The sequence below is a fragment of the Procambarus clarkii genome, chromosome 12 (genome assembly GCF_040958095.1).
Source record: "Procambarus clarkii isolate CNS0578487 chromosome 12, FALCON_Pclarkii_2.0, whole genome shotgun sequence".
NCBI lineage: Eukaryota > Metazoa > Arthropoda > Malacostraca > Decapoda > Cambaridae > Procambarus > Procambarus clarkii.
Genome location: NC_091161.1, coordinates 10975326 through 10996557, shown reverse-complemented (window position 1 = coordinate 10996557; position 21232 = coordinate 10975326). Strand labels below are relative to the sequence as shown.

The 21232-nt window shown below is 41.6% G+C and overlaps 1 long non-coding RNA gene across 1 annotated transcript in view; it reads left to right on the top strand.

Annotated features, from left to right (window-relative positions):
* The window catches only part of LOC138364100 (uncharacterized), a 9377-nt gene extending 5596 nt beyond the window's left edge, over nt 1-3781 (top strand). Inside the window, exons 3-4 of the long non-coding RNA XR_011228291.1 lie at nt 418-524; nt 3180-3781. This is a non-coding gene — a long non-coding RNA (uncharacterized lncRNA). The remainder of the gene's footprint in view (nt 1-417; nt 525-3179) is intronic.
* The last annotated feature ends 17451 nt before the right edge of the window (nt 3782-21232 follow it).

The following is a 21232-nucleotide window of genomic DNA, read 5'->3' as shown; positions in this document are numbered from 1 at the left end:
TTGCAGTTTATTTCATGATCCTGTGCTTAATACTTGCATAAATAGTAGATTACAAAATGCATTTTTATATCATTAGTATTGAATAATAATAATGCAAATAATTGACTTATAAATGATGTACAATTAATTGGTAGGTGATATTATATTATTAATATTTTTTCATTCTTGCAAAGCCTTAACAAAGTCATTAACATGTTAATATAAACTTGATCACCTTCCACTTATTTTCTCATGTGCTACCTACATGTACAAAACCTTATTCCTAAATGCATATTTTGTTCTGAAACTTGTCCTTTATATGTTGTGTATCACCATCTCTGGAGAGTTTTATCTGATTGATGTATAAATTACTTTTAATTTTACAGAATATTATTGTTATACTGAATTTATTATTATATAAATAACTTAATTTTACAGAATCATCTATCAACGCACATCCACAAGTTGAGGAGGAGGATGTGACCTTCCAGATGTCTGAAGTACTGAAACAGGCACCAAACAGGCCTGGTGGATCTAGGTACAAGGTAAAATAATTTAATTTTTTTTTTTTTTTTTTACTAATTGTCCGATATATATATATATATATATATAAATATATATATATATATATATATATATATATATATATGTATATATATATATATATATATATATATATATATATATATATATATAAATATATATATAATGTGTCGTACCTAGTAGCCAGAACGCACATCTCAGCCTACTATGCAAGGCCCGATTTGCCTAATAAGCCAAGTTTTCTTGAATTAATGTTTTTTCGACTACCTAACCTAACATTTTCAGCTACCTAACCTAACCTATAAAGATAGGTTAGGTTCGGTCATATATCTCTATTAATTTTAACTCCAATAAAAAAAGAATTGACCTCATACATAATGAAATGGATAGCTTTATCATTTCATAAGAAAAAAAATAGAGAAAATATATTAATTCATGAAAACTTGGCTTATTAGGCAAATCGGGCCTTGCATAGTAGGCTGAAAAGTGCGTTCTGGCGACTAGGTACGACATATATATATATATATATATATATATATATATATATATATATATATATATATATATATATATATATATATATATATATATATATATATATATATATAATATAATATGTATGTGTGTGTGTGTGTGTAATTACCTAAGTGTAGTTAAAGGATGAGACCGTCTTCCCAGCACTCTTTGTCATATAACGCTTTGAAACTACTGACAGTCTTGGCCTCCACCACCTTCTCACCTAACTTGTTCCAACCGTCTACCACTCTATTTGCGAAAGTGAATTTTCTTATATTTCTTTAGCATCTGTGTTAAGCTAGTTTCAATCTATGACCTCCTGTTCTTGAAGTTCCAGGTCTCAGGAAATCTTCCCTGTCGATTTTATCAATTCCTGTTACTATTTTGTATGTAGTGATCATATCACCTTTTCTGTCTTTTAGTTTTGGCATATTTAATGCCTCTAACGTCTCCTCGTAGCTCTTGCCCTTCAGTTCTGGGAGCCACTTAGTAGCATGTCTTTGCACCTTTTCCAGTTTGTTGATGTGCTTCTTAAGCTATGGGCCAACTTCTGTTGTTGGGCACCACACAACAGCTGCATATTCTAGCTTTGGCGTAACAAAAGTCATGAACAATTTCTTTAGTATATCACCATCCATGTATTTAAACGCAATTCTAAAGTTAGAAAGCGTAGCATAGGCTCCTCGCACAATATTCTTTATGTGGTCCTCAGGTGATAGTTTTCTATCTAGAACCACCCCTAGATCTCTTTCTTTATCAGAATTCTTTAAAGATTTCTCACATAATGTATAGGTTGTGTGGGGTCTATGTTCTCCTGTTCCACATTCCATAACATGGCATTTATTAACATTAAATTCCATTTGCCAAGTGGTGCTCCATATACTTATTTTATCCAGGTTTTCTTGAAGGGCATGACAATCATCTAAATTTCTTATCCTTCCTATTATCTTAGCATCATCAGCAAACATGTTCATGTAATTCTGTATACCAACTGGTAGATCATTTATGTAGACAATAAACATCACTGGTGCAAGAACTGAACCCTGTGGTACTCCACTTGTGACATTTCTCCAGTCCGATACATTGCCTCTGATTACTGCCCTCATTTTTCTATGTCAGAAAATTTTTCATCCATATTAGAAGCTTACCTGTCACCCCTCCAATATTTTCCAGTTTCCAGAACAACCTCTCTATGTGGAACTGTCGAATGCCTTTTTTAGGTCCAAATAGATGCAGTCAACCCAACCATCTCTTTCCTGTAATATATCTGTTGCTCGATCATAGAAACGGAGTAAATTCGATACACAGGATCTTCCAAATCGAAAACCATACTGTCTGTCTGAAATTATATCATTTCTCTCCAGGTGTTCTACCCATTTAGTTTTAATTATTTTTTCCAATATTCCAATTCCAATTTTTTCCAATAATGTGTGTGTGTGTATGTATATTTGTGTTGTTGAATATGACCGAAAGTCAGTCTTTCTGCCCCTCTCCTTACTGCTATTGTTGTTTCTCGCATCTTTGTATTGCTTGTATGTTTGGGCAATTTTTCCCCTTTTCCTAGTTCTGCATCTCTGCTTTAGTATAAATTTTGTTGTGCCATTATCATATATTTCACAAAACTTGACATACATCTCATTTACTTCATGTCCTAACAGCAAGTGTTTGTCAAATTCCTTAAGGAAATATCTGAGTTCCCCATAATGACCTCTCCACAAGTCAGGTTTTTCAACTGCTTCAAGCTCATTTTCTTCCAGATTATAATGCATTGCATACTTTATTCCCAAAAAGACATGGTCACTTTTACCCAAGTGACCATGTCACTTGGGTAAAAGGAGGGAGGTACCAAAGGAGGGAGGTACTGAATGATAAATATATCTTTCTCTTTCCTGGTAAATATAATATCCAGCATGGAGGGAACATCCCCTTCCCTCATCCTCGTAGCTTGTTTAACATGTAGAAACATGAATGTTTACAGGGTGAGGTTTACGAAATTATATATATATATATATATAATTGGTCTCTGGTCTATATATATATATATATATATATATTATATATATATATATATATATAAGTTTGTGTGTGTGTAATTTATATAAATAAATAATTAAATATTAATTTTGTTAATATCTTTTCAGGGAAAACTTGCAAGTACAATTCGTATACAAGAGGGGCAACAAGAGCCAGAGGATGTCTACTAAGAAAATATATAAGTCTTTATCCTCACACTCTTGATATATGGTCTTCTCTGGTCTCTTTATTTTCTCTCCTCACAAATGTCCCTTTTTTTATTTCTTTTACGTTTCTCTCCTGTTTTTCTTGTCTTTTAATCTCTCCTTTCCTCCTCTCTTCTAACACCTCTCGTTTCCTGTCTCTTCTAGCTTCTCTCTTCCTTTACTTTTTATATTTGTGGTATTCATTTATGTCATTTTTATCTTGTATATTTTTCTTGTATCTTTTTCTTATCTTGTGTTTCTCTTCCCCTTCTCTTCAATGATTTCTCATTTCTCTCCTCTCTCTGTTGTTTCTGTTCTGTCTTCTCTCTCCTTGCCTTAATTTTGTTCTGTCTCCTCTTTTGTTGTGTGTGTGTCTTTCTGTCTCTGTCTGTCTCTCTCTCTCTCTCTGGCTCTCTTGCTCTCTCTCTCTCTCTCTGGCTCTCTCTCTCTCTGGCTCTCTCTCTCTCTGGCTCTCTCTCTCTCTGGCTCTCTCTCTCTGGCTCTCTCTCTGGCTCTCTCTCTCTCTCTCTCTCTCTCTCTCTCTGGCTCTCTCTCTCTCTCTCTCTCTGGCTCTCTCTCTCTCTCTCTCTCTGGCTCTCTCTCTCTCTCTGGCTCTCTCTCTCTCTCTCTCTGGCTCTCTCTCTCTCTCTGGCTCTCTCTCTCTCTCTCTCTCTCTGGCTCTCTCTCTCTCTCTCTCTCTCTCTGGCTCTCTCTCTCTCTCTCTCTCTCTCTCTCTCTCTCTCTCTCTCTCTCTCTCTCTCTCTCTCTCTCTCTCTCTCCCTCTCTCTCTCTCTCTCTCTCTCTGGCTCTCTCTCTCCCTCTCTCTCTCTCTCTCTCTCTCTCTCTCTCTCTGGCTCTCTCTCTCTCTCTGGCTCTCTCTCTCTCTCTGGCTCTCTCTCTCTCTGGCTCTCTCTCTCTCTCTGGCTCTCTCTCTCTCTGGCTCTCTCTCTCTCTGGCTCTCTCTCTCTCTGGCTCTCTCTCTCTCTCTGGCTCTCTCTCTCTCTCTGGCTCTCTCTCTCTCTCTGGCTCTCTCTCTCTCTCTGGCTCTGTCTCTCTGGCTCTGTCTCTCTCTCTCTGGCTCTGTCTCTCTGGCTCTCTCGCTCTCTCTGGCTCTTTCGCTCTCTCTGGCTCTCTCTCTCTCTCTGGCTCTCTCTCTCTCTCTGGCTCTCTCTCTCTCTGGCTCTCGCTCTCTCTCTCTCTGGCTCTCTCTCTCTCTCTGGCTCTCTCTCTCTCACTCTCTGGCTCTCTCTCTCTCTCTGGCTCTCTCTCTCTCTCTGGCTCACTCTCTCTCTGGCTCACGCTCTCTCTCTCTGGCTCTGTGGCGCTCTCTCTCTGGCTCTCGCTCTCTCTCTCTGGCTCTGGGTCTCTCTCTCTGGCTCTCATATTTCATTTGATTTAAAAATGTCTGAGATTTTTTACTTAATCTAAGTTATATTGCATGGTGCTAATATGAATATTATACATGACTTTTTTCTTTTCTTTCTCTTTCTCTCTTTCTTTCTTTCTCTTTCTTTCCTTCTCTCTCTTTTTCTTTCTCTTTCTACATGAATATTATACTTGACTGTGTTTACATTCACTTGTAGATTTTTATTTTTAGTTAATTAGTCCTAAACTTTTGATTAATAGATTTTTATTATTAGTCATAGAAAAACTATAGTGTTATATGTATACTCGGAAAATTTTACTTGTTTTAGTTTTAAGTAACAATAACTGCTTATAACGTCAGACTGATCTCAGCATGACAAGAATCACAGGCTGCTTGATCACAAAATCTATTGTGTTCACATATTGCATATATAGATTTTTAAATTTTTACTTTTATATTCTGTTATAGATATAGTCTATATATTTCGAGCTATTACATATATTTTGTTGTATTACTCATTCTTAATTAAATAAATATAATATTTTAATTCTCTTTTTGTACCCTATTTATTTGTAATTTACACATACATATATAGGATGTCCATTTCTATCTCAGATATGTCTTCTTTCTTTCTCTCCCTTTCTGTTTCAGATATGAATTACAAAATTATTATACCCTAATTTACCCTAAACGCTTTAATGTAGGTAATTAAAAGATCATAAAAAAGTTTTTAGAAATGTTAATTATATACGTTCTAAGGTTGTATATAAAAGTTCTCAAAAAACCTTTTTGTAAACGTAATTATAAACGTGCTGAAAACAATGAAATGTCGTTTTTAGGATGTTTTAAAAACATGAAAATGTTTGCTGGGTAACCTTATCCTTCTAGTGCTTATTTCTAGTATAAAGGACAATTTGAAATGTAGTCTCAAAGAGGGAATCAAAACCGAGCCACATACAGAAACTATTTGGATAGAATTGAACGAAAAAGCAAATATTATTATAATAGGAGTTATATATAGGCCACCAAATTTAGACAGAATGGAAGCAAAGCATCTATGGGATGAAATATCTAGAGCATCTAGATCTAACAGTATTTATGTCATGGGTGATTTTAATTTTAGTGGAATAAACTGGTTGAACAAAACAGGGAATAATGAAACAGATTTTCTAGAATTAATTAACGATTGCTTTCTTACGCAACACATTAACCCTTAAAGTGCGCATCACTTCATATGAAGTGTAAATCGTTTTACCAGTCAACTGCGCTTCACTTCATATGAAGTGTATGGGTACCGCGCACGATTTGAATGGCCCGCGGTGTAGCTGGGGGTCCCATACGCTGCCCAGGGGCTCTAGTAAACAGCGGCCATTTTGAAAAAAAATCCAGCTCACGATCCGATGGCATGGGAGGCCTCAGTTTAGCGAGAGTCACCATGGCGAGCGCACGGTCAAACGCCTCACGGGCACGCACCACTCAGTCCCTCACCCCAGAGCAAATAGCCCACGAATTATTCTCTGAAGGTGAAGAAAGTGTGTTTGACGATTCAGACAACGATGAGGATTATACACAGTTGTCGGGTGATAGTAGCAGCAGCAGTGAAAGTGAGAATGACCGCCATGCCATGGCGAGGCCTATACGCTCTCCCATGCCTCCTCGCCCATTTTCTACCCCAATTCTACCACGACCTCACAGTTCCTGTGGATATTTTCTGTTTGAGGGTGACGAGTCAGAGGGAGGTGACTCCTTTTCTGGGTTTAGTGATTCAGATCAAAGTTTTATTGAGCCTGTGGCTGGTACCAGTGGTGTAACTGGGCGAGAAATTGTCGCGTCAGCAGCATCTCGCCCGGCCAAGCGCCACCGCATGGCACCACATGAGGGACCAAGACCCTCGTGTTCACGTGCACCCACCTCACGTGCACGTAGCCGCCGTGCTTCTCGCAGACGATATTCAGTTCCTGGTCGCCGGTATGCATCGCTTCCTCGCCGTCTTTCCTCTGCATCTCGCAGGACGCCTGGTATACTTGAGTGGAGTGATGGTGACGATTTTATTCCTAATATTCCTCACTTTGACGATAAAGATGTAGGGATTACAAACCTTTTCCCTAATCAAGGTGAGGACATGGCTGAGATGGAATATTTTACAGCATTCTATGATGAACCACTCATGGAATACATTGTACACCAAATGAACCTGCATGCTGCTTACCTGATTGAGAGGGAAATCACAGAATTTTCACGACTGCAGCGTTGGAAAAATACCACAGTGGCGGAAATGTATGTGTTTTTGGCACTCTGTTTGTTGATGAAGCACTGTCACAAACATGCAATAAATGACTATTGGAGCAAGGACAAGACAATACCAACACCTTTATTCGGGAAATATATGTCACGAGACAGGTTTCAGATACTCCTCAGGTGTCTACATTTTGGAAGTGTTCAGGACCAAACACCTTTTTTTTTTTTTTTTTTTTTTGAGATATATACAAGAGTTGTTACATTCTTGTACAGCCACTAGTACGCGTAGCGTTTCGGGCAAGTCCCTGGAATACGATCCCCTGCCGCGAAGAATCGTTTTTTCATCCAAGTACACATTTTACTGTTGCGTTAAACAGAGGCTACAGTTAAGGAATTGCGCCCAGTAAATCCTCCCCGGCCAGGATACGAACCCATGACATAGCGCTCGCGGAACGCCAGGCGAGTGTCTTACCACTACACCACGGTAGACTGTGGCGAGTGAGGCACTACATGAACGATGTTATTGGAAAATTCAGAGATTTTTACGTACCAGCACAGAAGCTGGTGGTTGATGAATCTCTCATACTTTTCAAGGGACGTGTTCCATTCAAACAGTACATTCCCTCAAAACGAAATCGATTTGGCCTGAAATTTTTTGTTCTTTGTGATTGTGAGACAGGATACGTGTTACACATGATTCTGTACTCGGCTAGTGATGTAGACATTCCCGGTAACGACGAACATGGATTCTCGGGGAGTGTAGTGAAGACCATCATGGCTCCGTGGATGAACAAGGGACACATTTTATACACAGATAATTACTATACAAGTCCCTTGCTAGCTCGGTTCTTGCTAGAAAATAGAACCGGATTGGTTGGTACAGTAAAGCCACAACGAAGGGAAATGCCTGTGTTTGACAACGACATTGCAGTTGGTGAGTGTCAGAGAAGGAAAAGTGATAACATTCTGTCAGTTCGGTGGAAAGACAAAAGAGAGGTGAACTTGTTGACAACAATTCATGATGGAACAATGGTGAACAGTGGGAAAGTGAACCATAAAACAAACGCACCACTATATAAGCCAGACTGTGTTTTAGACTATAATATCAACATGCGGTTGATTGATAAATCAGACATGATGATTGGCACTGCAGAGTGTGTGCGGAAGACATGTCGGTGGACGAAAAAAGTGTTCTTCCATCTTGTGGACATGAGCATGCTGAACTGTTTCAACATGTACCTTGTGAGAACTGGACGTAAGCCCACTTTCCGTGACTTTGTATTTGATGCTGCAATACAGTTATTAGGAAAGTTTGCAAAAGATGTCCCAGGTATTCAGCGGCCCATCATAAACCCACTGTTGCAGCATGCTGGTACTCCACGCCTCGCTCACACTGAAGGCTTCCTAGCACACAGACTCAAGTATTTGCCACCTGGTGTGAAGCGTGCAATAGCCCAACGTGATTGCTTGGTGTGTAAAACAACGACACGTAGAGACAAGAAACGGAAGCTTGTGCAAACATGGTGTGAAACGTGTGGTATCCCATTATGTGCTGTCGACTGCTTCAATGACTACCACAGTCTAGAAATCTTCTAAGTGTGCTTCAAAGTGTGTATAGCGTGTGCGAGAGTGTAAATATGTAAACATATAAGCAGATAGCGTGTGCGTGTGTGTAAATATATACAAATATAAGCAGAACATACAATATAATAGACTGTAATGACATATTATATTGCCGTAATTGAAAACATTTGTGTGCGCCTGTGTATACTCAAATATGCAACAATTATTGATACAAAATATGTTCAAACAGTATTTGAAACACAATTAGTGAAAAAAAATTAGATAAAATGCGCTTAGACATTGTAAATAAATAGCGCGAAAATATATTTGTGGCAACTCTGGCTGTTTGAGGACCGCGCGCAACACCTTCCGGGCGTGTACTGCATGAGCGAACATGCAGATTGTGACGTCATCACCATGCTTCTCGGCTCTATTGCAACAAAAGTAAGTACAATAGAATTTTTTTTTTATTTTTCCCGTGATCAGTGAACAGAACTTAACAGATTAGCAAAAAAAAAAAAAATTTTTTTTTTTTCAAAATGACATGCGCCTGTGCGGATGGCAGGATATTAGACCCCGAGCATGTTAAGGGTTAAGGAACCAACGCGGGAAAATAATATTTTATATTTAGTGTTAACTACAGGGAAACAAATTAAGGACATCAAAATAGGGAGTGAGCTAGGGAACAGTGATCATAAAGAAATCAGATTTAGCATTGAATGGAATAGATCTGTAGGAGAAAATTCTGTTAAAGTGCCTGATTTTCGAAAAGCTGATGTCAATAGCCTAAGAATTTTTTGGGGTCAAATAGATTGGAAAGTCTTGGGTATGGGGTGTGGGCCGGTCATGGAGCTAGACGTGAACCCAGCGATAGGTGACATAAAAGGGGTTTTCGATGTGGATTCCAAATATAACCTATCTAAAAATATTCTAAGCAAAGCCCAGGAATGTAGTATACCATATAAATTGAATAGATCGAACACTAATCATCCAAAGTGGATAACAAAGAATCTGAAGAACCTTAATAGGCAAAAAGAGAGCGTGGTACAAAAGGATTAAGAATGGGGAAGTCAGTTTAGAACAGGAATTCGTACAACTGGTTAGAAATACTAAAAAAGAGATAAGAAAAGTAAAAAGAAACTACGAAGTTCGCATAGCAAAGCAAGCGAAGACAAATCCTAAAGAGTTTTCCAATTATACCGGACAAAGATTAAGGAAAGGATAGGTCCATTAAAAACTGAGACAGGTCAAATAACAGATAGTGATAAAGAGATGAGTAGTATTTTTAATAAATATTTTATATCTGTATTTACTAAAGAGGAACTTAACAATATGCCTTCAGCCAAACAAGTCTATCTGGGTGGTGACGAGGACAGGTTGACTAGTTTAGCAGTTACAAGAGGGAGGATGTAATTAAACAAATAGTAAAACTCAAACCAAACAAATCCCCAGGGCTGGATAAAGTGTTTGCCAGGGTGCTTAAAGAATGCAAAGAGGAGCTTTGCGACCCACTGTCTACCATATTTAATAAATCAAGTCAGGCAGAGTGCCAGAGTTATGGAAAGTTGCTAATATGATACCAGTTTTTAAGAAAGGAGATAGATCGCTTGCGTCAAACTATCGCCCAATTAGCCTAACGTCTATTGTGGGAAAGTTACTCGAATCGATAATTGCAAATAAAATTCGTCTTCATCTTTAAAAACATAAATTAATAATTGAGTTGCAACACGGTTTTATAAATGGCCATTCATGTTTAACAAATTTATTATCTTTTTATTCTAGCATAGTTGAGGCAGTTGATAGTGGTAAGGATTGTGATGATGTGTACCTTGACTTTAGCAAAGCTTTTGATACAGTGCCACATGAAAGACTGATTAAAAAGATAAAGGTTCATGGTATTGGAGGTGCTATATTAAAATGGATTAGGGCATGGCTATACCAAAGGAAACAGAGTTAGTATTAATGGAATCAAGTCAGAGTGGGAAAATGTTTTAAGTGGAGTGCCTCAAGGCTCTGTCCTGGGACCTCTGTTGTTTATAATTAATATAAATGATTTAGATTCAGGATTGAGTAGCAACATTTGCAAATTTACCGATGATACAAAAATCGGTAGGGAAATTAATACGGAAGACGACTCACTATCACTTCAAGTTGGTGTAAATAGGGTTTTGAAATGGTCAAAGGATTGGCAGATGCAGTTTAATGCTCATAAATGTAAAGCTTTGAGGCTCGGTAATGATGATAAGAGTTACAAGATACGAGCTAGATGGTGTTGAGATTGCGAAAGGGATCTGGGAGTTATGATTAGTAAGAATTTAAAACAAAAGGACCAATGCATGAATGTTCGTAATAAAGCAAATAGGACACTGGGACTTATTAATCGAAGCGTTAGTAACAAGACACCTGGTGTGGTTCTTCAGCTATATCTAGCTCTGGTTAGGCCCTATATAGAATATGCAGTTCAGTTTTGGTTGCCGTACTATAGAATGGATATAAATTCACTTGAACGTGTCAAGCGTAGAATGACTAAGTTAATTCCCCAAATTAGAAATCTTTCATATGAAGAAAGATTAACAAAGCTTAAGTTGCATTCACTGGAAACGCGAAGAGTTAGGGGTGACATGTTAGAGGTTTACAAGTGGATGAATGGACATAACAAAGATGATATTAATAGGGTATTAAAAGTATCAACACAAGAGAGAACACGAAACAATGGGTATAAATTGGCAAGGGTTTAGATTTAGGAGACTTAGGTAAATACTGGTTCAGTAACAGGGTTGTTATTTGTGGAACCAATTGCCACGTAAAGTGGTGAAGGTGGGGGTCCCTCGATTGTTTCAAGCATGGGTTGGACATGTATATGAGTGGGATTAGGTGGTTATAAATAGGAGCTGCCTCGTATGGGCCAATCGGCCTTCTGTAGTTACCTTTGTTCTTATGTTCTTATGTCTCTCTTTTACACTCTTCTTAGTGGAACCTTCACGTTATATTTGTAATGTACTATTTATTGCTTATAAATTGTAATCCTGCTCTCTAGTTATTATCCAATCCTATCTTTGCACTTTGACTGTTTCAGTTCGACTCTACATAGTATCCGCATTTTTCCCCGTGGCTTATTGTCGTTATTTATTATGTACTAAATTATTGTAAATTTATATCATCACAGTCACAGTCCAGTATTTTTTATTTTTTATATTGAGTTGAACTATTATACGGCATTGGCTTCCCAGCTCCTGAGTTTTGCATTATTTGGTAATAAACTTTGTGAGTCCATAGTATTGGATTATTACGTATTTTCATGTATTAAATTGTCTATTTTAAAAAATCCTAATCTGTGGCCCATTGTCTTTATCTTTGTTATGTTACGTAGGAGGACTGACACTGGAAAAACCTATTCAATAACCACTGAAGCTCACCTTAATTCTTTCCTGAGTGACTGTGGGAGAGCTGCTGTATAGCCAGAATTCAAATTATAATCTCATTTAACTGCCATTGTGTACTTTAGCTCTGCCTTTCCTTTCAAAAGGTTTTAACTATTAAAAAAAACCAGCATTGAATGTAATGAAACGCCATTTTCTGGGTGAGAATATGCAGTTCAGTTTTGGTTGCCGTACTATAGAATGGATATAAATTCACTTGAACGTGTCAAGCGTAGAATGACTAAGTTAATTCCCCAAATTAGAAATCTTTCATATGAAGAAAGATTAACAAAGCTTAAGTTGCATTCACTGGAAACGCGAAGAGTTAGGGGTGACATGTTAGAGGTTTACAAGTGGATGAATGGACATAACAAAGATGATATTAATAGGGTATTAAAAGTATCAACACAAGAGAGAACACGAAACAATGGGTATAAATTGGCAAGGGGGTTGTAGCAATATGGAAGTTGTAGTGAAGGACCTGGTGACTCTAGTGGGAGCCCTGAGGACAGAGTTGGACTCTCTGCGGGAGGAGGTGCGTCAGCTTAAAAAACAACGAGAAGTAACGAAGGAGGAGACCAGCAGTAAAGGGACCTCGTCTTGGAGAGTTGCGAAAGACAGGGGCCTTAAGAAGACTTTGATAAAGCCGCCTTCAAACGCCATAGCAACTTCAAATTCATTTGACGTTTTGGAGGACGAGTGCTGTGGAGAGACTGTGGATCGCGCAAAAGGGAAAGCAACGAAGAGAAAGGAAGCGCAGGCCCCTCAGAAAGTAAAGGAAGTACCTAAGCAAACATTAGTTGTGGGAGATTCCCAGATAAGGTATTTGGATAGAACGTTTTGTGCTAGAGATAGGGGGAACAGGTTAAGGGTTTGCTATCCCGGAGCTGGCATTGGTGATATTATAAACAACATGAATGATATTATGGCTGGTAATGGGAACAATCCCATTATTTGCATTAGCGTGGGAGGAAATGATGTTGGTCGAGTCAGGAGTGAGGAACTGATTCAGAGGTATAAAACAGCCATAGAGTTAGTTAGGAGCAAGGGAGGAATCCCGATCATATGTGGCATTCTTCCAAGAAAGGGAGTGGGAAATGAATGGATATCGAGGGCACTTGGTGTCAATTGCCGGCTGGAAAGGTATTGCAAATCAAATGCAATATCTTTCATAGACAACTGGGAACACTTCTATGGAAGAAATGAAATGTATGCTCGTGATGGGGTGCATCTATCGAGAGCTGGGGTTGTTGCTGTTGCGAACTCGCTAGAAGAAGTGGTTAGAGGTGTTTGTTTGGGTTTAAACTGTTAGTAGATAGAGGTATGGGAATTGATTTGGAGGAAGGAGGTAATAAAAGTATGTGTTTGTGGGAGAAAGGAATTGGCAAAACGATCAGGGAAAGAGAAGGTCCGCAAAATAACAATTCACTTAGGGTATATTACACTAACAGTAGAAGTCTAAGAAATAAAATTAACGAATTAAATGCTCTTGTCTGCACAGAAAAAATAGATATTATTGCACTTACCGAAACGTGGATGAATGTAGAAAATAGAGAACTATTAGCTGAATATCAAATATATGGATTTAAACTATTTCACACAGATAGATATATTAGACGAGGAGGTGGAGTAGCCATATATGTTAGGGACAATTTGAAATGTAGTCTCAAAGAGGGAATCAAAACAGAGCCACACACAGAAACTATTTGGATTGAATTAAACGAAAAAGCTAATAATATTATAATAGGAGTAATATATAGGCCACCAAATTTAGACAGAATGGAAGCAAAGCATCTATGGGATGAAATATCTAGAGCATCTAGATCTAACAGTATTTATGTCATGGGTGACTTTAATTTTAGCGGAATAAACTGGTTGAACAAAACAGGGAATAGTGAAGCAGAAGATTTTCTAGAATTAATTGACGATTGCTTTCTTACGCAACACATTAAGGAACCAACACGGGAAAATAATATTTTAGATTTAGTGTTAACTAACAGGGAAACGCAAATTAATGACATCGAAATAGGGAGTGAGCTAGGGAGCAGTGATCACAAAGAAATCAGATTTAGCATAGAATGGAATAGACCAGTAGGAGAAAATTCTGTTAAAGTGCCAGATTTTCGAAAAGCTGATTTTAATAGCCTAAGAAATTTTTTGGGTCAAATTGATTGGAAAGGCTTGGGTATGGGGTGTGGGCCGGTCTTGGAGCGAGACATGAACCCAGCGATAGGTGACTTAAATGGGGATTTCGATGTGGATTCAATATATAACTTATTTAAGAATATTCTAAACAAAGCACAGGAACGTAGTATACCATACAAATTGAATAGATCGTATACTAATGACCCAAAGTGGATAACAAAGAATTTGAAGAACCTTATAGGTAAAAAGAGAGCTTGGTACAAAAGGATTAAAAATGGGGAGGTCACTTTAGAACAGGAATTCGTACAACTGGTTAGAAATGTTAAAAAAGAGATAAGGAAAGCAAAAAGAAACTATGAAGTTCGCATAGCAGGGCAAGCAAAGACAAATCCTAAAGGGTTTTTTCAGTTATATCGTACTAAGACTAGGGAAAGGATAGGTCCATTAAAAACTGAGACAGGTCAAATAACAGATAGTGATGAAGAGATGAGTAGTATTTTTAATAAATATTTTGTATCTGTATTTACTAAAGAGGAACTTAACAATATGCCTTCAGCCGAACAAGTCTATGTGGGTGGGGACGAGGACAGGTTGACGAGTTTAGCAGTTACCAGGGAGGATGTTCTTAAACAAATAGTAAAACTCAAACCAAACAAATCCCCAGGGCCGGATGAAGTGTTTGCTAGGGTGCTTAAAGAATGCAAAGAGGAGCTTTGTGACCCACTGTCAACCATATTTAATAAATCAATAGAGTCAGGCAGAGTGCCAGAGTTTTGGAAAGTTGCTAATGTGATACCAGTTTTTAAGAAAGGAGATAGATCACTTGCGTCTAACTATCGACCAATTAGCCTAACGTCTATTGTGGGAAAGTTACTCGAATCTATAATAGCAAATAAAATTCGTCTTCATCTTGAAAAACATAAATTAATAATTGAGTCGCAACATGGTTTTATAAATGGCCGTTCATGTTTAACAAATTTGTTATCTTTTTATTCTAGCATTGTTGAGGCAGTTGATAGTGGTAAGGATTGCGATGTTGTATACCTTGACTTTAGCAAAGCTTTTGATACAGTGCCACATGAAAGACTGATTAAAAAAATAGAGTCTCATGGTATTGGGGGTGCTATATTAAGCTGGATTAGGGCATGGCTATACCAAAGGAAACAGAGAGTTAGTATAAATGGAATCAAGTCAGAGTGGGAAAATGTTGTAAGTGGAGTGCCTCAAGGCTCTGTCCTGGGACCTCTGTTGTTTATAATATATATAAATGATTTAGATTCAGGTTTGAGTAGCAACATTTGCAAATTTGCCGATGATACGAAAATCGGTAGGGGAATTAATTCAGAGGAGGACTCACTATCACTTCAAGTTGATCTAGATAGGGTTTTGAAATGGTCAAAGGATTGGCAGATGCAGTTTAATGCTGATAAATGTAAAGTTCTGAGGTTAGGTAATGATGATAGAGTTACAAGATACGAGCTAGATGGTGTTGTGATTGCGAAGTCGGATTGCGAAAGGGATCTGGGAGTTATGATTAGTAAGAATTTAAAACAAAAGGATCAATGCATAAATGTTCGTAATAAGGCAAATCGGACACTTGGATTTATTAATCGCAGCGTTAGTAACAAGACACCTGGTGTGGTTCTCAAGCTATATCTTGCTCTAGTTAGGCCCCATTTAGATTATGCAGTTCAGTTTTGGTCGCCATATTATAGAATGGATATAAATTCACTTGAACGTGTCCAGCGTAGGATGACTAAGTTAATTCCCCAAATTAGAAATCTTTCATATGAAGAAAGATTAACAAAGCTTAAGTTGCATTCACTGGAAAGGCGAAGAGTTAGGGGTGACATGATAGAGGTTTACAAGTGGATGAATGGACATAACCGGGGGGATATTAATAGGGTATTAAAAGTATCAACACAGGACAGAACACGAAACAATGGATATAAATTGGATAAGTTTAGATTTAGGAAAGACTTGGGTAAATACTGGTTCAGTAACAGGGTTGTTGATTTGTGGAACCAATTGCCGCGTAACATTCTGGAGGTGGGGTCCCTCGATTGTTTCAAGCACGGGTTGGACAAGTATATGAGTGGGATTGGGTGGTTATAGAATAGGAGCTGCCTCGTATGGGCCAATAGGCCTTCTGCAGTTACCTTTGTTCTTATGTTCTTATGTGAGTCCCGGAGGCTCCCCGGAGCTATCCAGGCTGAATGGATATGTATAACTTTCTGGCATCAGTCAAAGTGCTAGGAGTTCTTGCCTACCGGAGACCACGAGCCAGAACCTGGCCCCCTCAGAGAGGCACGAGGAGCAATGGCCTATAGAAACCCCCTTGTGATTGGGAGCATTCTATGTCTGCCATCGACTAGGACAGGCACCCAGAAAGGTAGGCGCCCCAAAACAAACCCCAATTCTTGTGAAATTATTGCTACCGAAAGCAGAATGAGTGGACAGAACTCCCCAAACAAAATTATCAAACTAACATGACGTCATCATGTCGCCGCGTCACTGTCTGCGCAACCCCCCCCCCTCCCCAAGAGAGGAAAGGGGGAGCCCCAGACCCTCCACGCCGGCGATCCAACTGGCAGTTCTTAGGCTGGATGTCAAAATACGCGAAAAACGCCGCCTACCGGAAGGAGGGAGGGATGCTGGGGGACCTCCGGGACTCGCCCAGAAAATGGCGTTTCATTACATTCAACGCTGGTTTTCTGGGAGGAGCCCCGTCGGCTCCCCGGAGCTACTTTACCAAAAGGTAAATAAAACAGGGAAGGAACCGGGAGGCAGATACGACACGTCCTAACTGACCAATCAAAACCAGAGACAAAACAAAGACCAAAACGAGAAGAAAAAGACCACCCAGGTCAACGACCAGGACGGCCCCAAAACTCAAGAGCAGGCCAGAGGGGAACAACGCCCAGGACAGCAAGTGGAATGGAGCAGAAGGAACCACAACACTGAACGCAAGCAGGAGCAGCTCTGCCAGCACCACCCAACATGAGGTGACAGGACAATTCCAGATAACGGTCCCAGAACAACCCCAAAGGGAAGACAAGCCAACCCTATCAAAGACCGAAGGACCCTTCGCAGTGATAGGAAAACCACACACCGCCCCCGAGACGAAACATGCAGGTGGGAGACCAATAACGAACCCACCTGTGCCGACACAAACGAGGAGAAACGAACACCACGATCGAAAGCGCAAAACGCGAATCTAAAAACAGCGCAACCCAAAGGAGCAAGATAACCAGCTCCAGCAGGGAAGAATGAGACACGCATCCCCGAGGCATCCAAGAGGAGAACTACCGAGGACGAGAACCGCAGGAAAGCAAACACACCAGGTCCGGAAAAGGAACAAAGAAAAACCGAAACCAGGACCGGAACCCAGCAAACCTGGTACCAAGAAAAGGAACCAGTAAGGCAGACTGAAAAGTCCACACCCCCCCCCCACAGACAGCGCAACCCGAAGCCTGCAGAAAACCACACAGAAATCGCAGGAACTCGGTACCAAAACGGAACACCGGAGAAGTCCAAAAGCAGGACGTGGAACATGGACAGAGGTCCACCGGAGCACCAAACAGGAAAATCAAGTAGCACTGACCCAGATACACAAAAAAGTGTAGCATGGGGGGAGGAAAAACGGAAATAGGTAAGGAAAACCACGAATACGGCCCAAGGAGCGGCCGGGAAGTAACGCACACGACCAACCACAAAATGTGTAAAGGAGCACGTACATACCTGAGGGACCTCACGGACAGCAGGGTGCAGTCAGGCACCGCAGATAGGCAAGGAAGTGTCCAGACAGGGAAAAGACCCAGGGGTCTACAACGAAAACAAAAGCACCGAAATGCGGGGCAGAGCCCCACAGGACAACAAAGAACAAAAGATGGACAAAAGGCACTAAAGACACATGCAAGGTGACCAAATACCACACCAAACACCCCAGTCAGGAGCCATCGACGCAATCCCGCCAAGCGGGGAAGAGTAAACAAGGATGGAACAGTGAACAAGGGTGGCGGAGTGAGTAGAGTATCCCAAGAAGATACTCGCTCCAAATGCATGAGCCTAACTAGAGAAGCAAAGCTCTACAAAGTACCAACGATGGAACTCAAACCGTTCCGTACGTCCAACGAAAAGTCCTGCAAACCAGTGGAGAACCGAGGCGGCGCCCAAGCATATAACCAGCAGAGTAGCGAATAATAACTAGTCTACCGGCAAGTGTTGTCTAGAACAGACATGCGAGACACCGTACCGACACTCAGTGCGCCCAACCTGCACCATTACCCGCCAATTATCACCAGCAACTACTGTATACGCAACAAAAGATAAGCAGTTCCTTAGGGTTTGTGGTTATTGACCCAATCTCCACGAAACAATAGAAACTGGGATAATGGCACACGCCACCCTTGCGGCACATTGTGGGCACAAAACAATGGGCATAAAAGGGATAAGTGCAGAATCAGGAAAGACCGGCACGGTAACAGGCCCGGCGATGAGCTGAACCAATTACCACGTAACGTGGAGGTGGGGCCCCACGATTGGTGCAAGGGCGGGTTGGACATGTATGTGAGTGGGAGTGGATGGTAAGAAACAGTAGCAGCCTCGCATGGGCCAAGAGGCCCTCCGCAGGTCCACTGTATTTATGTCCGTATGCAGGTACGCACAAGGGGACACAGGAGGTAGTAAGCACCCAAAGGAGCCACAGACACTAAAAAGAACCTGATTAATGGCAGAGGGAGAGGAAGCAAAAAGCACCAAAAAGCCATGTGGAGGAGGGAGACGCCACCCACAGGAGCAAACGTGAAGAAGGCCCAAGAGCGAGAGCTCAACCCCGCAAGCACTACTAGGCAAGCACCCCACCAAAAGTGAGAACCAGAACTAGGCCGACAGAAGCGCCAGACAAGACCTCACCTGCAGAGCAGACACACGACCATGCCGCAACACAGGTGAGCCAAGTAACATACCAGGAGCAGCGCTAAAGGTGTGCCCGAAAGTCATGCAGACGCGAGGCAGTAGGCATAGTGTGTATCGTTACCTGAATAAAATGCGAGGTCGAAGGAGAAATACGGCCAAAGGTGCGTGCGCTGCAGAAGACGAAGCAGTACAGAGGGAGAACAAAGTGACACCCCCAAATATAAATCCAAAACACCCTCAGCATCCAGAGGGCCCCGACTGGAGGGAGAAACGAGCAAGAAGCCGTAGAAAAACCACGAGAAACGGCGCGAACACACGAGCATACCGCCCGTAAACAAAATGCACACTGCAGCCCCAGAACACGAGGTATGAAACGCACCACCCATCCACCGGGAGGCGTGGCTCGTACACCAGGTGGACACACAATGTACAGACATCGTACAAACACCAGAAAGGCGTGCAGAATGAAGACAAAGAACGCCAAAACTGGAAGTAGAGACGACGCGAAATCAAAACAAGACGAAAACGAAGCAAAAGAAAACAGATGATGGAAGGGAAACACATCAAAAATCAACAGACGTTCCAATAATATTGGAAGGTACGAAGAGACTCGCTAACCAACGAGAACGCTTTGCCCGAAACGCTTTGCGTAATAGTGGCCCCAGGCATTGTATGTACTAGCCCTATCTATAAATCCATCATTCTGTGTAAAATCTCTTATGTATATACCTTACCCAAATAAACATTCATTTATTTTTATTATGTATTTAGAACCATGACAAGCACCCCTGACCAAGGAACATGCAGGTACAACGATACGAAGCGGTTTAGGCACTATGTACTAGGTCAATATAGAAATCCATCAATGTTTGTGTCACACCTTGTATGGCTGTACCTTACCTGAACACTTTTTTTTTTTTTTTCGAACAGCATCGCGACATAAGAGCAAAAAGGTTAAGGAAAAGGGGGTGAAAAACACCCCCAGGAACGATGGGACCGACGAACCCGAAGGAACACGGAACCGAACCCAGGGAGGGGTATACCCGAAAACAACAGGAACACAGAGGGAAGGAACAACCCCCACTGAGAAACTGCCAGCCCCACACCAAAGGTACAAGGACCCAAGAGGAGCAAACAGGGCCGAGGCCCCACAGGCAACCCCTCCCTAACCCCGGGAACCTCTACGGCATGACCCAGGGCCGAGCTGCACCCCCAAAGACCCAGCTTGACAAGGAAAAGCCGGGGCAACCGTGCAAACACTAATGAAGGGAGCCCACTGGTCAGACCCATACTGCACGGCTGGACGAACCGACTCGAATGCCTCCGCCGCCACCCCGGAAGAGGAAAACCCCCGAGACCGCCAGAGTCTCAACCCAACCAGACCCCGCCCCAACCCCGAAACCCGCCTAAGGTTCAGAGCAGGAAGCAAGGGAGGAAGTGAGTAGAACAGAAGGGGAGGAACAAGAAGCAAAAGGAGCCAGAGCCGAAGTGACCCCCACCCCCAAGTCCAGACCCCAACCACCAAAACGGGGCAGCCTTGGGGCATCCGGGGCTGCAAACAACCAAGAGCGTTGCAGCAACCTACACCCAGCAAGCAATGCCGCAGCCGCCTGCACCCGATTATCAAGACTAGTGGCCTGGGTGAAGGAGAGCGCGTACCGACAACAATCATCGGACGACTCCGGGTCACAAGAACAAGGACCCAACAGGCAGCATGGCGGAGGCACAACCGGTGAGTGTCACCCTGAGACAAGGGGATAGATCAACCGTCAACTCGCAGGACGCGAGGGGGACTCTGGGGACACACCTAGAGGACCACGGAGCCCCCGTGGGGTTTCCCAGGGCCCTTAGCCTTTGATACACGCTAAGGGAAGCCCAGGCAGGGTATCGCGAACCGGCGCCCAAATCAATCAACAAACTGCTAAAGCTGAACCCCCGGGACATGTCCACTCACAGGGGCCAAGCAGGGAGTACCGCTAACAGAAGAATTCGAAAGAAATTCACCTACAACAGGAAAGGGGACCATAGTAAAGGCAGACCCCCCACCAGGCAAAAACAAAAGAAAAAGCCCGCAAGAGGACAACGTACCCAGGCGGAACAGAGCCGGCCGCTGTTAATGGTGAAAACTAGCTGTGCAGTACCCCGCGCCCCTACCAGTGACGAAAACTACCACCTACCCAGAGACAAACCAGGGCAACAAAACCCCAGCCGACTCCAAGGGCAGCCCAGTACCGAGCAGTAAAGGACACAGCGGAGGTAGAACCCAAGGTGACTAAGCCCCAAAGGCAGTACTTACAGGGCACCTAGGGAAGATAGCCCTAGGCACA